Source organism: Petaurus breviceps, unplaced genomic scaffold (genome assembly GCF_028583685.1).
Source record: "Petaurus breviceps papuanus isolate PSGF00001 unplaced genomic scaffold, PetGlider_PUasm1.0 90630, whole genome shotgun sequence".
Classification (NCBI taxonomy): Eukaryota; Metazoa; Chordata; class Mammalia; order Diprotodontia; family Petauridae; genus Petaurus; species Petaurus breviceps.
In genome coordinates, this window is record NW_027187291.1 from 4,618,564 (window position 1) to 4,626,219 (window position 7,656).

Here is a 7,656-nt window from a genome sequence, read left to right on the forward strand (position 1 = left end):
AAAAAAGAATCAATAAATTGTGCAAAAGCACATTAGATTTTTTTTCTTGATGATCAAAAGCATATATTTTCTCTAATGACATCACAAGATGATGATACTTTTATGAATGCTTCCATAGGTCTGGAGTCCACCAAGTGAACATATTAAAATTCTTAGACAAAAGTGTCTTTGTTTTATAAAGCTGACTTCACTATACCTAATTTCAAGGGAAAGTGGGCTGCGTGTCCCAAATTTCTCATTAGCTCGAGTTTAAAATGGTTTTCCAAATTCTTTAGCAAGCTTTTGTGAGCTTTCTTCTGTAAATTACGTTGCAGTAATCATTTTAAGATGGCAGGAATAAGGAAACCAGTGCCCTATACCAACATCCAGTCTAATTTGTTTTAAGTCGATTTCATGAATGATCTGCTGGAGTATCAGCAACCAGGGAGGCCATGTTTCAACCTGAAATGTTGGTGAGAAGTTTGTCTTTGGACATATTTCTGAAGCACACCTTTTGTCCCTCACCAGTAAGTGGGTGGACATCAAGTGTTAAAGAAGACATTCATTTTCAAACAGTTCCAATTTGTGGTTTCACTTCACTGAATTATATTTGTTGTAGTGGAATGTTTTATTGCACAAGGGAGGGGAGTCATTGAGGAGAGATAGTAAAAGATAATATTTTCCCTTCCCCAAGAAATCTCCAGCAAGAAGATAAGTCCTGACAGACACCATGTCTAGCTACCCGTACGGGCAGGGCTACCCAGGAACTTCTGGACAGGCTCCAGGAGCCCCACCAAGCAGTTGTTACCCAGGACATCCCCAATATGGAGCGGGTGCTACCCCCTGGTGGAAGTTATAGAGGCCCAGCTACTGGAGGGCCCTACAGACCACCATCTGGTGGTGGAGCCTATGAACATCCCAGCCCTGGGGGGCTCCCTTCATCAGCTCTTGGAGGACCCTATGGAGGCTCTGCCCCAGAAGGTCCCTATGGCCAGCCTGCTACAAAATCCTATAATACCCCTCAGCCAGGACCTTATGAACAAATCCCAGCAGTAGGCAACATTCCTCCTGGTGTAGACCCCGAAGCATACTTCTGGTTCCAGACAGTGGATACAGATCACAGTGGCTACATCTCTGTGAAAGAACTTAAACAGGCCTTGGTCAACTCCAATTGGTCCACATTCAATGACAAAACCTGCCTCATGATGATAAACATGTTTGACAAGACCAAAACAGGCCAGATCGATGTCTTTGGCTTCTCTGCCTGTGGACCTTCATCCAGCAGTGGAAGAACCTCTTCCTGCAATATGCCTGGGACCACTCAAGCTCCATCAGCTTCAATGAACTGCAGCAAGCCCAGATGTTTGTCCTTCTTTCCACCTCTGCCTCAGGTGGAAATCAGGCTATAATCTGAGCCCTCAGTTCACCCAGCTCCTGCTCTCCCGATTATTACCCGCGTTCTGCCACTCCTGCCATGCAGCTGGACCACTTCATCCAGGTGTGCACCCAGTTGCAGGTGCTGACCAAGGCCTTCCAGGAGAAAGACACAAGCATGCAGGGCAGTGTCCGGCTCAGCTTTGAGGAGTTCCTCATCATGACAGCCTCACGAATGTTGTGACCTCAACACAATGCATGAGTTCTCCTTAGGGGCAGAGCCAGAAGGGACGCCTAGCCTCGGAGATCCAGGGTCCTTGAAGAAACTTCCCCTGACCCCCTAAACTGTAAACAGTGAAGGGGGTTTCTTCCCTGTCCTCTCCTTTCTCTCACCACTGCCCCCAAAAGAAAGTAGAGCTCCCCTCAGGCAGGTGTGTATCCTCACCAGTGGGCAGCCTAGCTTACCTCCAGGCCTGGCAGAAAAGAGGCTCAGCCCTTTTGGCTTAAGACTTCAAGTGACTTGGTCAGCTCAGGCCTTTTTATCCAGGAAAGTCTTGTGAACTTTCCTGATGGCCTATGTCAGTGCTAGCTCATCTCTTACCACCGTATATGCTGTCCTCACTTCTTTTGTGTCATTTTATATTAGACAGACTTGGCTTTTCTGAAAATGAAACAGAGACCAGGCCAGGGCATTTCCCATTGAACCCCCTGCTGCCCAGCCCTCATTGCTGCTTAGGTATCCAGGGGCAGGTACTCTCCAGCTCCACCCATGTTGCCTGCTATTGCCAATGCATCTCCACATTGTTTTCAGTCTCTAGGGGCCAAAAGTACAGCACATCCATAAGCTTCAATAAAGGGGTACTACCTCAAGCACCAAAAAAGAAAAAAAGAAGGTAAGTCCTAACTGAAATGCCCTTCTGTTTGCCTCCTTAGCCGGGGTGACCAAATCTTAGAAGCCCATTCTGTCAGCCTCTGCCATGCAGCATTAAGTGAAGCCTATGCCATCCTGAGTGAGTGTGGACCAGTACCTGTCAGCCTCATCATTAGTCGTCACCCAAGTCCCAAGGTGAAGTGTGGAATTTTGTCTCTTTGCTTAAAAGAGGGTGTATTATGCATTTCCCAACCAAAAGGCATGCTTGGGCTTCCTTAGGAACAGTGATTGATCAATCTTGGTCCCTTCAAATGGAATGAACTTGTCAGGTCCCCATTAGGACCAAGAGAATTTTGCTAAATATTCTGTGAATGTTTCACACAAAGTGTGGGGAAACAATACAATAACTCCAAACCTAACTGCCACTTCTAAAAGAGGAAGGAGGCAGAGAGTATTTCTGAAGCTGACCAGAGAATCATATCAAAACACGAAGTGGGGCAGGAAGACCTGATCAGCACTAGTTTATTTTGAGGCAAAAAACCAGAGTAAACCTAACTTACCTGTGAGGAGGTAGGACCTTGACCTTGGCCTTGTCAACACTGTATTTCCTAGAGAGGAGGAAAGGGAAGATCGATGGTCATCGAATCTTTTCCTTTTTTAAAACATTCAATGTTTTAGCAGTGTTGCTAATTTAGCAGTTTGCCAGAACTTTTTTCATTTAGGCCAAACAGATGAAATTATGCTTAGCAGTAAATAAAAATCTTTTCCTGAAGGTTACAGAAACTTTAAAACTTTCCATTTCAAACTGTTCTTTTTCCAGAGAGAAGTATTATGATTGTGAGATTATTATTGTACTCAATAATGAGAGGCAGCAGGAAGTTTCGTATAGTAAGTAGAGGACCTGCCTTAAATCTGGTATGACCTAAGGTGACATTCTTCCTGTGACCTATACTGGCTCTGTGACCCATACTGGCTCTGTGACCCTGAGCAAGTCACCTAATGTTTTGGGCAACTGTCCACAACACACTGAACATAGAGAAGGTGTGGACCTGCACTTGGTAGAAGGAGTTTCCTCAAAAATTTCCCCTTTCCATGGGTCCAGGACCATTCTTGAATAACAGTTGTTTCAGGATCAAATCAGTGGTAACTGATGACAAGCAATGATCATGTGACAGGAGGCATAAATTAAATGTTCAATGAAATTAGAGCTATAAGTAGAGTACTTTTTTGGTGAGATTTGTTTTCATCATTTGGAATCTAATTTCATTGAGGTTCCCAGAGTGAAGTGATATACTTGAACCAATCAACTAAAGAACATCTCAGTCTTTCTGTCTGGGCATTTCTCTACCGCTCTAAGGCTAAGTTCACAAAATGTTCCTATCGGAAAGAGAAATCTCTTTAGTTTGAAGAGAAGAGGTTTTCTTCTCTCAAGGAGAACTTCACTTTTTTGTTGAGAACTTAGAGTGTATATCCAGGAAATGGTAAGTTTTCTCTTTTGAGATTTTTTTTTTTGAGAGTATTTTTTTTTGAGAGTATCTCTGCCAACAGGAAAAAAAAAAGAATGAAGGTCGGTTTCATTAGCTTTCAAATCCCTTGGATTGTGGGTCCTACTTCTTCTAAACTATGAATGCAATAAAAAATACTGGGCCTTTCAGATAAAGTATACAGAGAATATTGTTTTTTAAGGTCATTTGCAAAGCAATCCTGGTGAAGTGTTACAGTGGGATAACATGGGGCAGCTAATCATAATAATAAAGGAAATCTAAAATAATGTGTAACAGGGAAATTGTCCAACATTTTTTGACAAGGTTATCAACTGAGTAGGGATCTGTGATCTTATCAGTGTGTGCACCCCTTCCACCATACAAATAGCAACCCATCCATGTCTTAGTCATCTCCATTCTCTTATTATTAGCTTTCACATCTTTGTGAATTGTCTTTCTTGAGCAGTTTTGCCACACTCTCCCAACCCCCTTCTCTTTCTGGTTCCAGAGAACAATGGATTTAGAGACAGAGAATCTGTATTCCAATCATGGTTCTGGCACCTACTTCACCTGTGTGTCAGCAATAAAATCACTCAACCTCTGTGGGACTCAGTTCCCTGGGGAGTCGAATTGGAGGACCTCTAGAGGCCTTTTCTAATTATAAATCCTAGGATGTACCCAATTTGATTCTCTGATCTTCTGTGGGTTGAGAAACCAGATGTCTAAAACATTGATTAAAGTGCATCTCCGTGCCAGACTAAGTAGGGTTTCAGCAAAGGTCACAAGGATTGTCCTTGAAAGAAAGTACATGAGCTTTTTGGCATTGCTTTTGGATTCTCAGAGGTCTTTTGGGCTTGTTTCTATAGAAATTCTTGGGTGGATTGTCTTTTCAAGAGGTTTGCTGGACAAAAACGTTGTATGAAATAGGAGATCCACAGCCCTTCTCTAGCCATCTTCCTTAATTTCTTCTCAGCTTGCTTCATTTTCTATTGATTATCTTTTGCACTTTGACCCTTTTAGCTATTATCCAGAATGGGATCTGGAGTCAGGAAGAGCTGGGTTCAAATCCAGCTTCTGACCTTATTTCACCCTGGATAAGTTTCATCGGTAAGATGGGGATAGGAACACCTACCTTCCAAGGCAGTAAAGATTAAATGAGATATAATCTGCAAATCTTTACAGCATTATGTAAACACTAGCTATTTTTTTCTCCTGGCAGTCATCATGTTGAAGAATTTTACCTTTCTCATCTGACTCCTCTTTGATCAATCTACTCTTCTTTTGCCTCCTGGTTTCTCTTACTAAGTAGCAGTTTTCCTATTGGTCTGCCTCATTGCACACATCATTGATGGAACTTTTTTCTCTCCCCGCCTCTCTGCCTCCCCCCCCCCCCCCCCCCCCCCCCCCCCCCCCCTTTGGTCTTTCTTTTTCCCTGCTCCCTCTCTCTCCCACCCCCTCTCTTTTTCTCCCCCCTCTCCCTCTCTCTCTTCCTCCCCTCTCCCTCTCTTGTTCTCTCTCTTTATTCCTTCCTCCCTCCTGCCCTCTTTCCCTCTCCCACCCCTTCCACACATACATATAAATCAACACAGGTTTTCAGTCCTAACATGACAATAAAAAGTTCCTGGACAAGTGATGACCCACAAATAATAGACAAGAGCATTCAGAGAGTCTATTCCATGTTCCAAGTGGGAAATCAGTGTCAAATGTTATGATGCCATGTTGTTAGAAGCCTGTATCTTTCACCCCCTGAAGCATTACTGCCATGGGCAACCCTGTTACCTGAACTCTTCCTACAGAGCGAGATTGGCCAAACTCTGGATCTTATCACAGCCCCTCAAGGCAAGGTTGATCTTACCAGATTCACTGAGCAGACAGAGAAGACCACTGTCAAATACACGTTGGCTTTCTACTCCTACCTCACATTTGCTGTTGCTATGTTCAAGGCAGGCATAGATGGGGAGAAAGAACACACCAATGCTAAGAACATCCTTCTGGAGATGCGGTATTGTTTCCAATTCAGGATGATCACTTGATCTTTGTGGTGATCCCAGTGTGACTTGCAAGATTGGTATCGACATCCAGGACAACAAATGCAGCTGGCTGGTGGTGAAGTGCCTTCAGCTGGCATCATCTGAGCAAAGAAAGATGCTGGAGAATTATGGACAGAAAGATCCCCAGAAGGTTGCCCAAGTGAAGGAACTGTATGAAAAACTTGAATTGCCTGCTCATTTCACCAAGTTGGAAGAAGAAAGTACAGTATGATGGGACTCATTGAGAAGCATTATCACAAAGAAGATTCGCAAACGTCAGAAGTGACCGAGGAGCTGGACATGAGGAGGGGGGCTGGGAGGGAAGGGCACCATGTGTGGAGTTGGGAGAGGATGTTCTCTCAAGAAATTATGGCTCATAAAAAAAGAAAGACCAAATGAGGAGAGGGCCACTGAAGGGAGGTCTGAAGAGCTGGAGTCAGACACCAAGTCATTCAGGGGCAGGTCAGCAGTAGAGTAATTGTGGACCCTGGGTTTAGTAATCTTAAAGGAGGGATTTTATGAAGTCATCTGTTAATCTGTCTTTATCTCTTTACTTCCCTATATCAGCAATGCAATATTCACAATGCCTACGGAAACTGTAAACATGCTGATGTGGTTATCAATCACAAAATACATCAGGCTTTCTATATGGGCAATAAAGCTGGAACATTTATTAAAATACCAAAAGACTGAGTCCCAAAACCAGAAAGTCAAAGCCATCAGAGTAGTTATGTTGTAGTTGTGTTGATGGGCAAAAACATGCCTAATTTCTGTTTTCTGCTCCAATTCAGGTTTCTGAATGGGAGATAGATGAAGCGATAGCTCGCTGTACTCACCAGGAGAGCAAAGAGGCCAATTCCTCCCAAGTCTTAGGTATGGCCATGCACATTCCCCTCTGATGTTCAGGAGCTCATTGCTGATCATTGCCCCCAGGGGACAGCCAGAACTCATTGCTGCACTAGCAGAGTCCTTGCAGTCACCCAAGCTAGGAAAACTAACTTTGGGGAAGTTATTATTCTCTTGGATTTTTACATTTTGAAGTGAGGGTTGCTATGTCTCAGTTTAAGAAGTAAACAGATAAAGAGATTTTAGTGTCTGTTCTCAATAACATTTTTCATAAATGATTCTTTGTAGGCATTTTATATAAGATACATTTGGAATAGGACAGGTAGATATTAACATATGGGAGTGATTGTTCTTCAGTGCCTACAGTGTTTTCTATATAGCTCTGGAAATGTCTCCTTTATTGACACTTTGAAATCCAGGGAGTTATGAGAGCTAATCACATGTTCTCCACTTTACAAACAGATGTAGACTGAGCATACAGCATAAAAGAGGAATGTGCAGTCAGACTTTGGGTTTTATCACAAAAGTGTTTTGCAGGCTTATGGGGCACCTTCTAGCATTTTGAAACTAAACCTTTAATTGGTCTGTCTAAGGCAATGGCACCTGAAAATGTTAAATTTGTGAAGAAAAGATGAGGCCATCTTAAATGTAATTGGGGAAAAACAAACTATTATTTTAAAAAAAGAAGGAAAAGAAGAGACTTAGAACCTTTTAGCACCATAAAAACCCTGGTAATCTATAACCAGGAAAAAATAAAGGCACTAATAATAGCATAAAAATAGCACAGGTCAACCCAATACATTATTCAGACCTGGTTTAGCACCACACTATCACAATCTTCACACAAATTTTAATCAACTTAATGTAATTTAATAATTTAATTAGTAAAAGTATTAATAATAAATTTATAAATTACTAGTTAGTTTTAAAGCATAAATTTATTAAAACAAATTTAATAAAATCATGTAAAACTAATCTATATAAGATGTAATTATATATTTGATATAAAATGCAATTTATAATTTACAAATAAGTAAATATCTTAAATCTTCATCACTTAACAAAGTATTTG

At 42.0% G+C, this 7,656-nt stretch overlaps 2 pseudogenes; both read left to right on the top strand.

Annotated features, from left to right (window-relative positions):
* The first annotated feature begins 603 nt into the window (after positions 1–603).
* LOC138143098 (peflin-like) lies at positions 604–2,239 on the top strand (annotated as a pseudogene).
* Positions 1,608–6,024, top strand: LOC138143215 (farnesyl pyrophosphate synthase pseudogene; annotated as a pseudogene).
* Positions 6,025–7,656: the final 1,632 nt, after the last annotated feature.